The sequence below is a fragment of the Triticum urartu genome, chromosome 7 (genome assembly GCF_003073215.2).
Source record: "Triticum urartu cultivar G1812 chromosome 7, Tu2.1, whole genome shotgun sequence".
Lineage (NCBI taxonomy): Eukaryota > Viridiplantae > Streptophyta > Magnoliopsida > Poales > Poaceae > Triticum > Triticum urartu.
This window is the reverse complement of record NC_053028.1, coordinates 76,782,203-76,803,820: the sequence shown is the minus strand read 5'-3', so window position 1 is coordinate 76,803,820 and position 21,618 is coordinate 76,782,203.

Sequence of the window (21,618 nt, the reverse complement as noted above, 5' to 3'; positions counted from 1 at the left end):
TTGCTCCATCAACGTTCTCCTTCCTCCTATATATACCTACGTACCCCAAAATGATCAGATATGGAGCCAAAAACCTAATTCCACCGCCGCAACCTTCTGTATCCACGAGATCCCATCTTGGTGCCTATTCCGGAGCTCCACCAGAGGGGGCATCCATCACGGAGGGCTTCTACATCAACACCATAGCCTCTCCGATGAAGTGTGAGTAGTTTACCTCAGACCTTTGGGTCCATAGTTATTAGCTAGATGGCTTCTTCTCTCTTTTTGGATCCCAATACAATGTAATCTTCTTTTTGCGGTGTGTTTGTTGAGACCGATGAATTGTGGGTTTATGATCAAGATTATCTATGAACAATATTTGAACCTTCTCTGAATTCTTTTATACATGATTGGTTATCTTTGCAAGTCTCTTCGAATTATCAGTTTGGTTTGGCCTACTAGATTGATCTTTCTTGCAATGGGAGATGTTCTTAGCTTTGGGTTCAATCTTGCGGTGTCCTTTCCCAGTGACAGTAGGGGCAGCAAGGCACGTATTGTATTGTTGCCATCGAGGATAACAAGATGGGGTTTTTATCATATTGCATGAATTTATCCCTCTACATCATGTCATATTGCTTAAGGCGTTACTCTGTTTTCATGAACTTAATACTCTAGATGCATGTTGGATAGCGGTCGATGAGTGGAGTAATAGTAGTAGATGCAGGCAGGAGTCGGTCTACTTGTCTCGAACGTGATGCCTATATACATGATCATACCTAGATATTCTCATAACTATGCTCAATTCTGTCAATTTCTCAACAGTAATTCGTTCACCCACCGTAAAATACATCTGCTCTTGAGAGAAGCCACTAGTGAAACCTATGGCCCCAGGTCTATCTTCATCATATTAATCTTCCAATACTTAGTTATTTCCTTTGCTTTTTACTTTGCTTTTATTTTACTTTGCATCTTTATCATAAAAGTACCAAAAATATTATCTTATCATATCTATCAGATCTCTCTCGTAAGTGACCTCGAAGGGATTGACAACCCCTTATCACGTTGGTTGCGAGGAGTTATTTGTTTTGTGCAGGTACTAGGGACTTGCGTGCAGCCTCCTACTGGATTGATACCTTGGTTCTCAAAAACTAAGGGAAATACTTATGCTACTTTGCTACATCATCCTTTCCAAGGAAATCCAACGAAGTGCTCAAGAGGTAGCAAGAAGAATTTCTGGCGCCGTTGCTGGGGAGGTTCGTGCAAGTCAAGATTTGACTCCTGACAACGAGCCATTTCTGGCACCGTTGCCAGGGAGTCTATGCAAAAGTCAACATACCAAGTACCCATCATAACCCTTATCTCCCACATTACATTATTTACCATTTGCCTCTCGTTTTCCTCTCCCCCACTTCACCCTTGCCGTTTTATTCACCCTCTCTCTATATATATCCTCCCTTTCTTTTCCGTTTGCCTCTTTTCCGCTTGTTTGTAGTTATGGCGAGTCCTCTATCTTCTCCGTTGTCTCCCGAGAATGAAGTTCTAAATTTTAAGCAAAGGGAGGGAGAAAAGCTAAAAGAAACTTGGTATAGAATTTGCAATGCTCAAAATAGATCTACCAGGAAGCAATCTACTTCCGTTCTTCTTCGTAATTTTTATGTAGGCGTTGCTCCTTGGTACAGATATGTCCTTGACACCATTACCGGAGGGAATTTCTTGGGTAGCCACACTTTTGATTCTTATAATGCTATGCTAGATTTATTTGGCTCACCACCTCTTTTGGTTAATGGAACTGTATTAACTTTGGAGCATGTAATGCAAAGGCTCAAAATTATTGAAAATAAGGTTTCTACCATAGAGTCAATTGAAAATTTGGATAAAAAGATCCACAACTGAATCTCTCAATATGGATCTAAAGTAGGAGTCACTTTGAAAGATATTAAAGAGAAGGAGCCCATAGTTAATGAGAAAATAAATCATGATTCCACTAGGATCGATAAACTTGAAGATATCATTACCAACTTGGGAACCACTTTTTCTTCCATGAAGAATACTCCAAGTCCTCCTACTAAAATCGCTAAGCTTATGTATGTTCCTAAAAATAAGGGTGAATCCTCTAGTAAGGAAACTGCGGATCTCAAATCTATAAGTATTCATCCCAATCTTGTTGCTATCATTAAGGAACCATTTGTTACAAATGAATTTTTCAATCGTGTGCCTAAAAGTTTGATAATAACTAAAAATAAAGAAATTCCTAAGGACGTTAGATGCCTCATTGAAGAATTACCAACCAAAGATGGCAATACCTAGATCTATCCTTGCTTTTTATGCCTAGCTAGGGGCGTTAAACGATAGCGCCTGTTGGGAGGAAACCCAATTTTATTTTTATTCCTTCCTTTTTGCTCCTGTTTAGTAATAAATAATTTACCTAGCCTCTGTTTCGGTTGTGTTTTTTGTGTTTAATTAGTGTTTGTTCCAAGTAGAACCGTTGGGAAGACTTGGGGAAAGTCTTGATATCTTGCTGTAAAAAAAACAGAAACTTTAGCACTCACGAGAACTGCTTCCATTTTTATTTGGAAAGTTCTATTTAGTTAATTCTTTTTTAAGATGATTAATAGATAAATACCTCACGTCCATAAATTTATTTTAGATTTTTTGGGGTTCCAGATCTTGCGCTAGCTACAGATTACTACAGACTGTTCTGTTTTTGACAGATTCTGTTTTTCGTGTGTTGTTTGCTTATTTTGATGAATCTATGGCTAGTAAAATAGTTTATAAACCATAGAGAAATTGGAATACAGTAGGTTTAACACCAATATAAATAAAGAATGAGTTCATTACAGTACCTTGAAGTGGTCTTTTGTTGAGCTCACGAGATTTTCTACTTTAAGTTTTGTGTTGTGAAGTTTTCAAGTTTTGGATAAAGATTTGATGGATTATGGAACAAGGAGTTGCAAGAGCCTAAGCTTGGGGATGCCCATGGCACCCCCAATATAATCTAAGGACACCTAAAAGCCAAAGCTTGGGGATGCCCCGGAAGGCATCCCCTCTTTCGTCTACTTCTATCGGTAACTTTACTTGGAGCTATATTTTTATTCACCACATGATATGTGTTTTGCTTGGAGCGTCTTGTATGATTTGAGTCTTTGCTTTTTAGTTTACCACAATAATCCTTGCTGTACACACCTTTTGAGAGAGCCATACATGATTTGGAATTTGTTAGAATACTCTATGTGCTTCACTTATATCATTTGAGTTATATAGTTTTGCTCTAGTACTTCACTTATATCTTTTAGAGCACGGTGGTGGATTTGTTTTATAGAAACTATTGATCTCTCATGCTTAACTTAGATTATTTTGAGAGTCTTAAATAGCATAGTAATTTTCTTAAATAATCCTAATATGCTTGGTATTCAAGAATAGTAAAAACTTTCTTATGAGTGTGTTGAATGCTATGAGAAGTTTGATGCTTGATAATTGTTTTGAGATATGAAGATGGTGATATTAAAGTTGTGCTAGTTGAGTAGTTGTGAATTTGAGAAATAATTGTGTCAAAGTTTGTGATTCCCGTAGCATGCACGTATGGTGAACCGTTATGTGATGAAGTCAGAGCATGATTTATTTTTTGATTGTCTTCCTTATGAGTGGCGGTCGGGGACAAGCGATGGTCTTTTCCTACCAATCTATCCCCCTAGAAGGATGCGCATAATACTTTGCTTTGATAACTTGTAGATTTTTGCAATAAGTATATGATTTCTTTATGACTAATGTTGAGTCCATGGATTATACACACTTTTCTTCCTTCCACCATTGCTAGCCTCTCTAATACCACGCACCTTTCACCGGTATCATACACCCACCATATAACTTCCTCAAAACAGCCACCATACCAACCTATTATGGCATTTCCATAGCCATTCCGAGATATATTGCCATGCAACTTTCCACCGTTCCGTTTATTATGACACACTCCATCATTGTCATATTGCTTAGCATGATCATGTAGTTGACATCGTATTTGTGGCAAAGCCACCATTCATAATTCTTTCATACATGTCACTCTTGATTCATTGCATATCCCGGTACACCGCCGGAGGCATTCACATAGAGTCATATTTTGTTCTAAGTATCGAGTTGTAATTGTTGAGTTGTAAGAAAATAAAAGTGTGATGATCATCATTATTAGAGCATTGTCCCAGTGAGCAAAGGATGATGGAGACTATGATTCCCCCACAAGTCGAGATGAGACTCCGGACGAAAAAAAAGAAAGAAAAGAGGCCATAAAAAAGAGAAAAGGCCCAAATAAAAAAAATGAGAGAAAAAAGAGAGAAGGGACAATGTTACTATCCTTTTACCACACTTGTGCTTCAAAGTAGCACCATGATATTCATGATAGAGAGTCTCTCATTTCGTCACTTTCATATACTAGTGGGAATTTTTCATTATAGAACTTGGCTTGTATATTCCAATGATGGGCTTCCTCAAAATGCCCTAGGTCTTCATGAGCAAGAAAGTTGGATGCACACCCACTTAGTTTCTTTTGTTGAGCTTTCATATACTTATAGCTCTAGTGCATCTGTTGCATGGCAATCCCTACTCACTCACATTGATATCTATTGATGGGCATCTCCATAGCCCGTTGATACGCCTAGTTGATGTGAGACTATCTTCTCCCTTTTTGTCTTCTCCACAACGTCCATTCTATTCCACATATAGTGCTATATCCATGGCTCACGCTCATGTATTGCGTGAAGATTGAAAAAGTTTGAGAATGTCAAAAGTATGAAACAATTTCTTGGCTTGTCATAGGGGTTGTGCATGATTTAAATACTTTGTGTGGTGAAGATAGAGCATAGCCAGACTATATGATTTTGTAGGGATAACTTTCTTTGGCCATGTTATTTTGAGAAGACATGATTGCTTTGTTAATTAGTATGCTTGAAGTATTATTATTTTTATGTCAACATTAAACTTTTATCTTGAATATTTTGGATCAGAATATTCATACCACAATTAAGAAGAATTACATTAAAATTATGCCAAGTAGCATTCCACATCAAAAATCTGTTTTTATCATTTACCTACTCAAGGACGAGCAGGAATTAAGCTTGGGGATGCTTGATACGTCTCCAACGTATCTATAAATTTTGATTGCTCCATACTATATTATCTACTGTTTTGGACATTATTGGGCTTTATTATCCACTTTTATATTATTTTTGGGACTAACCTATTAATCGGAGGCCCAGCCCAGAATTGTTGTTTTTTTTGCCTATTTTAGGGTTTCGAAGAAAAGGAATATCAAACGGAGTCCAAACGGAATGAAACATTCAGGAACGTGATTTTCTCACCGAACATGATCCAGGAAAACATGACCCTACGTCAAGAAATAAAGGAGGATGCCATGAGGTAGGAGGTAGGGGGCGCGCCTACCCCCCCAGGCGCACCCTCCACCCTCGTGGTTCCCCTATTGCTCCACCGACGTACTCCTTCCTCCTATATATACCTACGTACCCCCAAATGATCATATACGGAGCCAAAAACCTAATTCCACCGCCGCAACCTTCTGTATCCACGAGATCACATCTTGGGGCCTGTTCCAGAGCTCCGCCGGAGGGGGCATCCATCACGGAGGGCTTCTACATCAACACCATAGCCTCTCCGATGAAGTGTGAGTACTTTAACTCAGACCTTCGGGTCCATAGTTATTATCTAGATGGCTTATTCTCTCTTTTTGGATCTCAATACAATGTTCTCCCCCTCTCTTGTGGAGATCTATTCGATGTAATCTTCTTTTTGCGGTGTGTTTGTTGAGACCGATGAATTGTGGGTTTATGATCAAGATTATCTATGAACAATATTTGAATCTTATCTGAATTCTTTTATGTATGATTGGTTATCTTTGCAAGTCTCTTCAAATTATCAGTTTGGTTTGGCCTACTAGATTGATATTTCTTGCAATGGGAGAAGTGCTTAGCTTTGGGTTCAATCTTGCGGTGTCCTTTCCCAGTGACAGTAGGGGCAGCAAGGCACGTATTGTATTGTTGCCATCAAGGATAAAAAGATGGTTTTTTATATCATATTGCATGAATTTATACCTCTACATGATGTCATCTTGCTTAAGGCGTTACTCTGTTTTTATGAACTTAATACTCTAGATGCATGCTGGATAGCGGTCGATGAGTGGAGTAATAGTAGTAGATGCAGGCAGGAGTCGGTCTACTTGTCTCGGACGTGATGCCTATATACATGATCATACCTAGATATTCTCATAACTATGCTCAATTCTGTCAATTTCTCAACAGTAATTCGTTCACCCACCGTAAAATACTTATGCTCTTGAGAGAAGCTACTAGTGAAACCTATGGCCCCCGGGTCTATCTTCATCATATTAATCTTCCAATACTTAGTTATTTCCTTTGCTTTTATTTTACTTTGCATCTTTATCATAAAAATACCAAAAATATTATCTTATCATATATATCAGATCTCACTCTCATAAGTGACTGTGAAGGGATTGACAACCCCTTATCGCGTTGGTTGCAAGGAGTTATTTGTTTTGTCCAGGTACTAGGGACTTGCGTGCAGCTTCCTACTGGATTGATACCTTGGTTCTCAAAAACTGAGGGAAATACTTATGCTACTTTGCTGCATTATCCTTTCCTCTTCAAGGAAATCCAACGCAGTGCTCAAGAGGTAGCAACAGACAGCTCTAGTTGATACATGAGCTATTCGAGCATACAAAACAGAATGTTTATTTGAAGGTTTAGAGTTTGGCACATACAAATTTACTTGGAACGGCAGGTAGATACCGTATATAGGTAGGTATATATGGTCGACTCATATGGAATAACTTTGCGGTTTATGGAGTTGGATGCACAAGCAGTATTCCCGCTTAGTACAAGTGAAGGCTAGCAAAAGACTGGGAAGCGACCAACTAGAGAGAGACAACAGCCATGAACATGCATTAAAGTTAATGAACATTGAGTGCAAGCATGAGTAGGATATAATCCACCATGAACATAAATATCGTGAAGGCTATGTTGATTTTGTTTCAACTACATGCGTGAACATGTGCCAAGTCAAGTCACTTAAATCATTCAAAATAGGATACCACCCTATCATACCGCATCACAACCATTTTAATAGCATGTTGGCATGCAAGGTAAACCATTATAAGCTCCTAGCTAATTAAGCATGGCATAAGCAACTATAATCTGTAATTGTCATTACAAACATGTTTATTCATAATAGGCTGAATCAGGAACGATGAACTAATCATATTTACAAAAACAAGAGAGGTCGAGTTCATACCAGATTTTCTCATCTCAATAAGTTCATCATATATCGTCATAATTTCCTTTCACGTGCATGACCGAATGATGTGAATAATAATAATAGTGCACGTGCATTGGACTAAGCTGGAATCTGCAAGCATTCAATAAACAAGAGAAGACAAGGCAATATGGGCTCTTTTGTCAGATCAACAATAATGCATATAAGAGCCACTTCAACAATTTAATCATGGTCTTCTCCTATCGACCCCCAAAGAAAAGAAAAGAAAAGAAATAGAACTATTTACACGGGAAAGCTCCCAACAAGCAAAAAGAAGAACATGCAATCTTTTTGGGTTTTCTTTTTAATTACTATTACAAGCATGGAAATTAAACTAATTAAAAGCTACAACTAATATTTTTTTCTTAAGGTTTATCAAACACACAAGAAGAAAGCATAAAAAGAGAAAATAAACTAACATGGATGATACAATGAAAAAGTATGAGCACCGACATCTAGCAATGAGTGTGTGAACATGAATGTAATGTCGGTGAGAATACGTACTCCCCCAAGCTTAGGCTTTTGGACTAAGTTAGTCTAATGCCACGGATGGCCTGGCGGATATCCAAAGTTGTAACTGGGGTCGTACTGAGATGCAGCAGTCATTGCATCGTGGGCTGCAGCTTGGAGGCGAGCTATCTCAGCCCTCCTCTTATACTCTTCCACCTCCTCTCTGGTTATGAAATATCTCCCTTTTGCCTGAAAATCAAAGAAAGTAGAAGCAGGGAGAGCAACGTGATAGGTGTGTCGTCTGTCAAAGATTAGCCGGTACTGGAGGAACTGATCGTTCCTCTCAACCAACTGATGACGAACCATAGCCTCATAATCCAAATAAGCAAGAGGCAACTCAATATCATCCTCACGTATGGTTACACCAAGAAAATTAGCTATGCGGGTTGCATAAATTCCACCAAAGAAATCTCCATTAAATCTATTAAGATGCAACCTACGTGCAACAATGGCTCCCAAATTATAAGATTTATCTCCTAACACAGCACTCCTAAGAATACTGAGGTCGGGGACACACGTGTGACATGCTTCATCCTAACCATTTATGCACCTACCTATGAAGAGAGCAAAATAATGTATAGCAGGAAAGTGAATGCTCCCTATGGTAGCCTGTGTTATATCTCTGGACTCTCCCACAGTTATACTAGCAAGAAAATCTCTAAAATCAGATTTGTGGGGTATTTTTAAATTGCACGTATAATTCAGATAACAAACAGAAAATACTATTTTTACTTTATTTAATATAAATAACAGAAAGTAAAAGGAGGGTACAGAGATTTGTGTCTTCTAAATTCATCCATCTCATGCTCATCAAAAGGAATCCACTAACAAGGTTGATCAAGTCTTGTTAACAAACTCATTCCGAATAACATGGAACCCGAGCATTTTCGAATAACACTAGGTTACCTCAATGGGGATATGCACATCCCCAACAATAAGAATATCATATTTCTTCTTGACAGTAGGAAGAGGAAATTCAAAACCTCCAAAAAATAATCGATGGAACTTTTCCAATTGAATTAATACTATGAACTTGAGGTTGTTTCCTCGAAAAGTGTACCGTATGCTCATTACCATTAACATGAAAAGTGACATTGCCTTTGGTGCAATCAATAACAGCTCCTGCAGTATTCAAAAAGGGTCTTCCAAGAATAATAGACATACTATTGTCCTCGGGAATATCAAGAATAACAAAGTCCGTTAAAATAGTAATGTTTGCAACCACAACAGGCACATCCTCACAAATACCGACAGGTATAGCAGTTGATTTATCAGCCATTTGCAAAGATATTTCAGTCGATGTCAACTTATTCAAATCAAGTCTACAATATAAAGAGAGAGTCATAACACTAACACTGCCTCCAAGATCACATAAAGTAGTTTTAACATAGTTTCTTTTAATGGAGCATGGTATAGTTGGTACTCCTGGATCTCCAAGTTTCTTTGATATTCCACCTTTAAAAGTATAATTAGCAAGCATGGTGGAAATTTCAGCTTCCGGTATCTTTCTTTTATTAGTAACAATATCTTTCATGTATTTAGCATAAGGATTCATTTTAAGCATATCAGTCAAACGCATACGCAAAAAGATGTTGGAAATATGCCCTAGAGGCAATAATAAATTGGTTATTATTATATTTCCTTGTTCATGATAATCGTTTATTATCCATGCTATAATTGTATTGATGGGAAACTCAGATACATGTGTGGATACATAGACAACACCATGTCCCTAGTAAGCCTCTAGTTGACTAGCTCGTTGATCAATAGATGGTTAAGGTTTCCTAACCATGGACATTGGATGTCGTTGATAACGGGATCACATCATTAGGAGAATGATGTGATGGACAAGACCCAATCCTAAGCATAGCACTAGATCGTGTAGTTCATATGCTATAGCTTTTCTAATGTCAAGTATCATTTCCTTAGACCATGAGATTGTGCAACTCCCGGATACCGTAGGAATGCTTTGGGTGTATCAAACGTCACAACGTAACTGGGTGACTATAAAGGTGCATTACGGGTATCTCCGAAAGTATCTGTTGGGTTGGCACGAATCGAGACTGGGATTTGTCACTCCGTGTAAACGGAGAGGTATCTCTGGGCCCACTCGGTAGGACATCATCATATGCGCAATGTGACCAAGGAGTTGATCACGGGATGATGTGTTATGGAACGAGTAAAGAGGCTTGCCGGTAACGAGATTGAACAAGGTATATGGATACCGACGATCGAATCTCGGGCAAGTAACATACCGATAGACAAAGGGAATTGTATACGGGATTGATTAAGTCCTTGACATCGTGGTTCATCCGATGAGATCATCGTGGAACATGTGGGAGCCATCATGGGTATCCAGATCTCGCTGTTGGTTATTGACCGAAGAACGTCTCGGTCATGTCTGCATGTCTCCCGAACCCGTAGGGTCTACACACTTAAGGTTCGGTGACGCTAGGGTTATAGAGATATTAGTATGCGGTAACCCGAAAGTTGTTCGGAGTCCCGGATGTCACGAGGAGTTCCGGAACGGTCCGGAGGTAAAGAATTATATATAGGAAGTGCTATTTCGGCCATCGGGACAAGTTTCGGGGTCATCGGTATTGTACCGGGACCACCGGAAGGGTCCCGGGGTTCCACCGGGTGGGGCCACCTGCCCCGGGGGGCCACATGGGCTGTAGGGGGTGTGCCTTGGCCTATATGGGCCAAGGGCACCAGCCCCAAGAGGCCCATGCGCCAAGAGATGGGAAAAAGGGGAGAGTCCTAAAGGGGGAAGGCACCTCCGAGGTGCCTTGGGGAGGATGGACTCCTCCCCACCCTTGGCCGCACCCTTCCTTGGAGGAAGGGGCAAGGGCTGCGCCTCCCCCTCTCCCTTGGCCCTATATATAGTGGGGAAAAGGAGGAGCAAACCAATCTAAGGCTTGGCGCCTCCCTCTCCCTCCCGTGACACATCTACCTCCTCCCGCAGCGCTTAGCGAAGCCCTGTTGGAATCCCGCTACTTCCACCACGCCGTCGTGCTGCTGGATCTCCATCAACCTCTCCCTCCTCCTTTCTGGATCAAGGCATGGGAGACGTCTCCATTCCGTACGTGTGTTGAACGCGGAGGTGCCGTCCGTTCGGCGCTAGGATCATCGGTGATTTGAATCACGACGAGTACGACTCCATCAACCCCGTTCTCTTGAACGCTTCCGCGCGCGATCTACAAGGGTATGTAGATCCAATCCTCCCTCGTTGCTAGTCTCTCCATAGATAGATCTTGGTGACACGTAGGAAAATTTTGAATTTCTGCTACGTTCCCCAACAGTGGCATCATGAGCTAGGTCTATTGCGTAGATTCTATGCACGAGTAGAACACAAAGTAGTTGTGGGCGTTGATTTTGTTCAATATGCTTGACGTTACTAGTCTTATCTTGATTCGGCGGCATCATGGGATGAAGCGGCCTGGACCAACCTTACACGTACTCTTACGTGAGACCGGTTCCACCGACAAACATGCACTAGTTGCATAAGGTGGCTAGCGGGTGTCTATCTCTCCTACTTTAGTCGGATCGGATTCGATGAAAAGGGTCCTTATGAAGGGTAAATAGCAATTGGCATATCACGTTGTGGTTTTGCGTAGGTAAGAAACGTTCTTGCTAGAAACCCATAGCAGCCACGTAAAACATGCAAACAACAATTAGAGGACGTCTAACTTGTTTTTGCAGGGTATGCTATGAGATGTGATATGGCCAAAAGGATGTGATGAATGATATATGTAATGTATGAGATTGATCATGTTCTTGTAATAGATGATCATGGAGCCCCAAGATGGAGATCAAAGGAGCTACATGATATTGGCCATATCATGTCACTATTTGATTGCATATGATGTTTATCATGTTATGCATCTTGTTTACTTAGTACGACGGTAGTAAATAAGATGATCCCTGATTAAAATTTCAAGAAGTGTTCTCCCCTAACTGTGCACCGTTGCTACAGTTCGTCGCTTCGAAGCATCACGTGTTAATCGGGTGTGATAGATCCTTTCGTTCACATACAATGGGTGTAAGCAAGATTTACACATGCAAAAACACTTAGGGTTAACTTGACGAGCCTAGCATGTGAAGACATGGCCTCGGAACACAGAGACCGAAAGGTCGAGCATGAGTCGTATAGAAGATACGATCAACATGAAGATGTTCACCGACGTTGACTAGTCCGTCTCACGTGTTAATCGGACAGGGCCTAGCTCACTCGGATCATGTAATCACTTAGATGACTAGAGGGATGTCTATCTGAGTGGGAGTTCATAAGATGAACTTAATTATCCTGAACATAGTCAAAAGGATTTTGCAAATTATGTCATATCTCACGCTTTAGTTCTACTGTTTAATTATGTTCCTAGAGAAAATTTAGTTGAAAGTTGATAGTAGCAATTATGCGGACTAGGTCCGTAAACTGAGGATTGTCCTCATTGCTTCATAGAAGGCTGATGTCCTTAATGCACCGCTCAGTGTGCTGAACCTCGAACGTTGTCTGTGGATGTTGCGAACATCTGACATACACGTTTTGATAACTACGTGATAGTTCAGTTAAACGGTTTAGAGTTGAGGCACCAAAGACGTTTTTTGAAACATCACGAAACATATGAGATGTTTTGAGGGCTGAAATTGGAATTTCAGGCTCGTGCCCACGTCAAGAGGTATAAGACCTCCAACGATTTTCTTAGCCTGCAAACTAAGGAGAAGAGCTCAATTGTTGAGCTTGTGCTCAGATTGTCTGAGTACAACAATCATTTGAATCAAGTGGGAGTTGATCTTCCAGATAAGATAGTGATGTTTCTCCGAAGTCATTACCACCAAGCTGCTAGAGCTTCGTGATGAACTATAATGTATCAGGGACATATATGATGATCCTTGAGATATTCGCGATGTTTGACACCATAAAAGTAGGAATCAAGAAGGAGCATCAATTGTTGATGGTTGATGAAACCACTAGTTTCAAGAAGGGCAAGGGCAAGAAGGGATACTTCATGAAACGGCAATTCAGCTGCTGCTCTAGTGAAGAAACCCAAGGTTGAACCCAAACCCGAGACTAAGTGCTTCTGTAATAAGGGGAACAGCCACTGGAGCATAATTACCCTAGATACTTGGTAGATAAGAAGGCTGGCAAGGTCGATAGAAGTATATTGGATATACATTGTGTTGATGTGTACTTTACTAGTACTCCTAGTAGCACCAGGGTATTAGATACCGGTTCGGTTGCTAAGTGTTAGTAACTCAAAATAAAAGCTATGGAATGAACGGGGACTAGCTAAAGGTGAGCTGACGATATGTGTTGGAAGTGTTTCCAATGTTGATATGATCAAGCATCACACGCTCCCTCTACCATCGATATTGGTGTTAAACCTAAATATTTGTTATTTGGTGTTTGCGTTGAGCATAGACATGATTGGATTACGTCTATTACAATACGGTTATTCATTTAAGGAGAATAATGGTTACTCTGTTTATTTGAATGATACCTTCAATGGTCTTACACCTAAAATGAATGGTTCATTGAAATCTCGATCGTAGTGATACACATGTTCATGCCAAAAGATAGTAATGATAGTACCACCTACTTGTGGCACAACCACTTAAGTCATATCGGTATAAAACGCATGAAGAAGCTCCATGTAGATGGATCTTTGGACTCACTCGTTTTTGAAAAGTTTGAGACATGCGAACCATGTCTATTGATGTATATGCATGAAGAAACTCCATGCAAATGGACCGTTTTGTACTCGCTTGATTTTGAATCACTTGAGACATGCAAATCATACCACATGGGCAAGATGACTGAAAGCCTCGTTTTCAGTAAAATGGAACCAGAAAGCTACTTGCTGGAAGTAATACATTTTGATGTGTGCAGTCCAATGAGTGCTGAGGCATGTAGTGGATATCGTTATGTTCTTTCTTCACAGATGATTTGAGTAGATGTTGAGTGCATTTACTTGATAAATCACGAGTCTGAATTATTGAAAGGTTCAAGTAATTTCAGGGTGAAGTTGAAAGATCGTCGTGACAAGAGGATAAAAGATCTATGATATGATCATAGAGATGAATATCTGAATTACGAGTTTGGCACAGAATTAAGACATTGTGGAAATTGTTTCACAACTAATACAGCCTGGAACACCATAGTGTGATGGTGTGTCCGAACATCATAACTGCACCCTATTGGATATGATGCATACCATGATGTCTCTTATCAAATTACCACAATAGTTTATGGGTTAGGCATTAGAGACAACCACATTCACTTTAAATAGGGCACCACGTAATTCCGATGAGATGACACCGTATGAACTATGGTTTAGAGAAACCTAAGCTGTCATTTCTTAAAAGTTTGGGGCTGCGACGCTTATGTGAAAAAGTTTCAGGCTGATAAGCTCGAACCCAAAGCGGATAAATGCATCTTCATAGGACACCCAAAAACAGTTGGGTATACCTCCTGTCTCAGATCCGAAAGCAATAAGGGATTGTTTCTAGAATCGGGTCCTTTCTCGAGGAAAAGTTTCTCTCGAAAGAATTGAGTGGGAGGATGGTGGAGACTTGATGAGGTTATTGAACCGTCTCTTCAACTAGTGTGTGGCAGGGCACAGGAAGTTGTTCCTGTGGCACCTACACCAATTGAAGTGGAAGCTTATGATAGTGATCATGAAACTTCAGATCAAGTCACTACCTCGTGGGATGACAAGGATGCGTACTACTTCAGAGTGGTACGCAATCCTGTCTTGGAAGTCATGTTGCTAGACAACAATGAACCTACAAGCTATGGAGAAGCGATGGTGGGCCCGGATTCCGATAAATGGCTCGAGGCCATAAAATCCGAGAGAGGATCCATGTATGAAAACAAAGTGTAGACTTTGGGAATACTACTTGATGGTCGTAAGGCTGTTAGGTACAGATGGATTTTAGAAGGAAGACGGACGATGATGGTAAATGTCACCATTAAGAAAGCTCGACTTGTTGTTAAGATGTTTCCCGACAAGTTCAAAGAGTTGACTACGATGAGACTTTCTCACTCGTAGCGATGCTAAGAGTCTGTTGGAATTATATTAGCGATTACTGCATTATTTATGAAATCTTGCAGATAGGATGTCAAAACATTGTTTCCTCGACGGTTTTTGAGGAAAGGTTGTATGTGATACAAACCGAAAGGTTTTGTCAATCCTAAAAGATGCTGATAGGTATGCAAAGCTCTAGCAATCCTTCTAAGGACTGGAGTAAGCATCTCGGAGTTGGAATGTATGCTTTGATGATGATCAAAGATTTTGGGTGTATACAAAGTTTATGAGAAACTTGTATTTCCAAAGAAGTGAGTGGGAGCACTATAGAATTTCTGATGAGTATATGTTGTTGACATATTGTTGATCAGAAATGATGTAGAATTTCTGGAAAGCATATAGGGTTATTGGGAAAGTGTTTTTCAATGGAAAGCCTGGATTAAGCTACTTGAGCATTGAGCATCAAGATCTATAAGGATAAGATCAAAACGCTTAATGGAACTTTCAAATGAGCACATACCTTGACATGATCTTGAAGGTGTTCAAGATGGATCAGTCAAAGAAGGAGTTCTTGCCTGAGTTATAAGGTATGAAGTTAAGACTTAAAGCTCGACCACGGCAGAATAGAGAGAAAAGACGAAGGTCGTCCCCTATGCTTAAGACGTAGGCTCTACAGTATGCTATGCTGTGTACCGCACCTGAAGTGTGCCTTGCCATGAGTCAGTCAAGGGGTACAAGAGTGATCCATGAAATGGATCACAGGACAGCGGTCAAAGTTATCCTTAGTAACTAGTGGACTAAGGAAGTTTCTCGGTTATGGAGGTGGTAAAAAGGAGTTCGTCGTAAAGGGTTACGTCGATGCAAGCTTAACACCTATCCGGATAGCTCTGAGTAGAGATACCGGATGCATATAATGGAGCAACAATTTGGAATAGCTCCTAGTAGAACAGTTATTTGGAATAGCTCCAAATAGAGCGTGGTAGCTACATCTAGGAGATGACATAGAGATTTGTAAAGCACACACGGATCTGAAAGGTTCGGACCCGTTGACTAAAACCTCTCTCACAAGCAACATGATCAAACCTAAAACTCATTGAGTATTAATCACATAGTGATGTGAACTAGACTACTGACTCTAGTAAACTCTTTGGATGTTAGTCACATGGCGATGTGACCTGTGAGTGTTAATCACATGGCGATGTGAACTAGATTATTGACTCTAGTGCAAGTGGGAGACTGTTGGAAATATGCCCTAGAGGCAATAATAAATTGGTTATTATTATATTTCCTTGTTCATGATAATCGTTTATTATCCATACTATAATTGTATTGATGGGAAACTCAGATACATGTGTGGATACATAGACAACACCATGTCCCTAGTAAGCCTCTAGTTGACTAGCTCGTTGATCAATAGATGGTTACGGTTTCCTAACCATGGACATTGGATGTCGTTGATAACGGGATCACATCATTAGGAGAATGATGTGATGGACAAGACCCAATCCTAAGCATAGCACTAGATCGTGTAGTTCATATGCTATAGCTTTTCTAATGTCAAGTATCATTTCCTTAGACCATTAGATTGTGCAACTCCCGGATACCGTAGGAATGCTTTGGGTGTACCAAACATCACAACGTAACTGGGTGGCTATAAAGGTGCATTACGGGTATCTCCGAAAGTGTCTGTTGGGTTGGCACGAATCGAGACTGGGATTTGTCACTCCGTGTAAGACGGAGAGGTATCTCTGGGCCCACTCGGTAGGACATCATCATATGCGCAATGTGACAAGGAGTTGATCACGGGATGATGTGTTATGGAACGAGTAAAGAGACTTGCCGGTAACGAGATTGAACAAGGTAAGGATACCGACGATCGAATCTCGGGCAAGTATCATACCGCGATAGAAAAGGGAATTGTATACGGGATTGATTAAGTCCTTGACATCGTGGTTCATCCGATGAGATCATCGTGGAACATGTGGGAGCCAACATGGGTATCCAGATCCCGCTGTTGGTTATTGACCGGAGAGTCATTCTCGGTCATGTCTGCATGTCTCCCGAACCCGTAGGGTCTACACACTTAAGGTTCGGTGACGCTAGGGTTATAGAGATATTAGTATGCGGTAACCCGAAAGTTGTTCGGAGTCCCGGATGAGATCCCGGACGTCACGAGGAGTTCCGGAATGGTCCGGAGGTAAAGAATTATATATAGGAAGTGCTATTTCGGCCATCGGGACAAGTTTCGGGGTCATCGGTATTGTACCGGGACCACCGGAAGGGTCCCGGGGGTCCACCGGGTGGGGCCACCTGCCCCGGGGGGCCACATGGGCTGTAGGGGGTGTGCCTTGGCCTATATGGGCCAAGGGCACCAGCCCCAAGAGGCCCATGCGCCAAGAGATGGGAAAAAGGGGAGAGTCCTAAAGGGGGAAGGCACCTCCGAGGTGCCTTGGGGAGGATGGACTCCTCCCCACCCTTGGCCGCACCCTTCCTTGGAGGAAGGGGCAAGGGCTGCGCCTCCCCCTCTCCCTTGGCCCTATATATAGTGGGGAAAAGGAGGAGCAAACCAATCTAAGGCTTGGCGCCTCCCTCTCCCTCCCGTGACACATCTACCTCCTCCCGCAGCGCTTAGCGAAGCCCTGTTGGAATCCCGCTACTTCCACCACGCCGTCGTGCTGCTGGATCTCCATCAACCTCTCCCTCCTCCTTGCTGGATCAAGGCATGGGAGACGTCTCCGTTCTGTACGTGTGTTGAACGCGGAGGTGCCGTCCGTTCGGCGCTAGGATCATCGGTGATTTGAATCGCGACGAGTACGACTCCATCAACCCCGTTCTCTTGAACGCTTCCGCGCGCGATCTACAAGGGTATGTAGATCCAATCCTCCCTCGTTGCTAGTCTCTCCATAGATAGATCTTGGTGACACGTAGGAAAATTTTGAATTTCTGCTACGTTCCCCAACAAAAGATAGGTCTAATCATTTCAGCAAAGTGCTCAGAATCCTCATCATCCTTTTTCTTGGATGGTTTGGGAGGAAAAAGGATGGGTTTTTGAACCCATGGTTCTCTTTCTTTACCATGTTTCCTAGCAACAAAGTCTCTCTTATCATAACGTTGATTCTTTGATTATGGGTTATCAAGATCAACAGCAGGTTCAATTTCTATATCATTATCATTGCTAGGTTGAGCATCATCATGAACATTATCATTAACATTATCACTAGTTTTAGGTTCATTACCAGATTGTGTTTCAGCATCAGAAATAGAAATATCATTTGAATTCTCAGGTGTTTCAGCAATAGGTTCAATAGAAGCATGCAAAGTCCTATCATTTTTCTTTTTCTTCCTTTTAGAAGTACTAGGTGCATCTATATTATTTCTCTGAGAATTTTGCTCAATTCTCTTAGGGTGGCCTTCAGGATACAAAGGTTCCTGAGTCATTTTACCACCTCTAGTCATAACTCTAACAGCATAGTCCTTATTCTTACTATTCAATTCACTGAGCAAATCATTTTGAGCTTTAAGTACTTGTTCTACTTGAGTGGTAACCATGGTAGCATGTTTACTAATAAGTTTAAGTTCACCTTTGAGATTTGCCATATAATCACCCAAGTGTTCAAGCATATCAGCACTGCATTTTAATTCTCTACCAAAATAAGCATTGAAGTCTTCTTGCTTAACCATAAATTTATCAAACTCATCTAAGCATGGGCTAGCAAACTTGGTGAATGGGATTTCAGCTTTATCATATCTACAGAGAGAATTTACCTTTACTACCTGTGTCGGGTTATAAAGTCCATGTGTTTCTTCAATAGGCGGTAAATTAAGACCATGTATTTCTTAAATTGGAGGTAAATTCTTAACATCTTCAGCTTTAATAACCTTTTCTTTCATGGATTTCTTTGCCTCTTGCATACTTCTGGACTGAGAAATAGAACACCTCTTTTCTTCAGAGTTGGTTTAGGAATAGGCTCGGGAGTTGGCTTAGGAAGTGTCCAATTATTTTCACTAGTCGTCAACCCGTGCAACTGCACGGGCTAGCATTATTATTATGCACACACTTCTATAAGCACATGTAGGAACATTTAATAGAGTAATCTATGTTTGGGAACACATTTCTAACATTCTTTTGTTACGTAGTAGAAACTCGATATAGTTTTTCTTGGTTATTGGTCAAGGAAAAAATAATTTGTCGTTAGGCAAGGAAAAACAACATGCACTATGCATGAAATCTCCTTGTGCACAAACATTGAAACAAAGTTTCCAGTTCTCCTTTGGAGAGATGTACATTCAAATGACAGAATACAACATGTTCGTTCAAATAGGACAATTACTCAAAGGAGTATATCCATAGAAAAAGAAAACTTAATAAAAGGAACACTCTTTATCTAAAACACTGGTAATTATACTTCGCTGAGAACTTAAATAACTTTTGATAAAAGGAAGGCATAGGAGAAAGAAATCGTTGGTAGCTCATAACCTGCAATGTCTTATTGAGGTGTAAGGTAAATATGTAATTTAGCATCTTTAAGCTGAACTAAGTTGGATATGTAGTTTCAGAGGATATACTTTTCGCCAACTTACTCATGAGCAAAACTCTCCTTAGTGAAGAACAAAGAAAAAACCATGGTGAGCAAAGAAAAACTCCCTGTTGATGGACAGTGATATGAGAGAATTCCTACAAAATAGATAAGAATATGTAATACTTTTAGTTTGAAAGAATATCTTGCATTTCTGAACACCCTGCAATAGTATAAACTACACTTGCATTGCTGACACTGGAATGGTTACCATTCTTATAACCGACATGATGTATCCCTATTAGTGTCAAATACCCTAATTCCAGAACAATGGTGACTTAAGTAATCTGAAATCATAGGTAAAATGTGCACCCTATAAAAATGAAAATAATGTAATAAGATGGACCACCTATAAGATGATTATTTGGAGGGGTAAACTTTGGAAACTTAAATGCTCCTACAATAACAAAGGAAAACAAAATCATTAGCAAGTATGAGGGCAGCATGATGCCGATCAGTCGTAATGATGACTAAACATGAGAGAACACATGACTAACTCTCAAGAAACCAAGAGATAAGGTGAGGTCCAACTGAAAATTAAACAAAATAAACAACCCCCTAGGTTGCTCCAGAAATCGCAGTGCCCCAGACTTTTATGCCTTATGCATGAAAGCCTACATGCAAAATAAAAAATGTGCAATTTGGAGAGAATATTTCTAAAAACTAATTTGAACATTGTCTGAGATAAGAAAAAAGACCTCAAACTCACTACACAAATTCCTATTTATACTACAGTATATGTGTTTTCAGATCATTTAACTTTTTGTAACTTGTCATTAGCAAAATTGTCCGGTAAAGAACATAGCAGAGGGCCTAGGAGTAAGTCTAAGAAAATAGAGAAAGAATAAATAGTACTTCTAAGAATATCTTGCACATTTACAAAGTTCTAGTAATACAAATTACATTTTTTGTTGAGGACCCTTGAAGGATTACCATCTTTTCACGAGTAGGACTGAGAGCAAGCCCACAAAAATAGACAAAGCATAAGTAATACTTATTAAGAATATCTCACACGGTTAAACACTTGTATATTAGTATGCATCGGACTGCTGTTGATGACCCTTGAAAGCTTATATTTTTTCTCATCCGTATAATGTAACCCCATATGTGCCGAATAATCCCACTCCAACATGTGGATGAGTTAGGCGGCCGCAGAATACAAATATTGGAAAAAGGGGGAAATAGGAATCATGCATTCGCAAACAATATAAATATAAAGGCTCCCTGAAATAGCAAATAAATAAGAAATATTAGCGAGTTGACAACAGATTGGTGTTGATCAGCCGTGATAATCACCACATTTGAGAACACATAACCAAGTTTTTTTGTCTTGATCCCGTTTTCTCTCGGTAGAGGCCGGAAGACTCAGTTTCCGAAAAATCTCGGAAATTTCAGGGTTTTTCTGTCTGAAATTGTTCAAATGAATTTTTATTTGAAATTTTCTTGTCCCAAAATATACAACAATTTATCTAGAATGCACACGAACTTGAGCTTGTTCAGTGGTTTGGTCACGACGCCCGTCCTGCTGAGGTCATGGAATTCATTCTCTCAGCCACCGTTTTTCCATGTTTGCACCGGCAGAGAGCGAGAGTAAGACACCAAAAAATAGAAGTACCTGAAGGATATCTTAATCCTGCAACCATCAGTAAAGGATATGGTAGTTGTTTCCGCTGTGATGAGCTTTGCCTTGTGTTCCAGTTAACATAGGGCACCTATATGATAGTTTGCGTAATTCGAATTCAAATATATGAAAAAAAATTGGCTGAGAACGACATCTTGGTGGGTAACAGAAGCGCTGGTTACCGACCGGTTTCTAGAAATTTCAGCCGAAAAAACCCTGCACATAATTAACTGAACTACCAAGACATCAAGAGAGTATGAAGTCAGACTAAATATTTGAATAAATCGTTTGAGTTGCTCCAAAAATTGGTAGCACCAACCTGCAATCATGTGAGTTTCTCAAGTTATATGGTATGCAGGAACGCATGGTTATTTCAAAACATGCAATTTATATAGTAAAGATGGAAGCATATGCACTATGGTGGAAAGATGAGTTTAAATACTTACAATGGTACTTGTTAAACATCAGGAGGAGGCCAAATAACTTGCTGGAATTAACCACGATTGGTGGTCACATCCGGACCACACATGGACAATCACCGTCGGCGCTGTGCACTCCGTTGTTCCGGGTG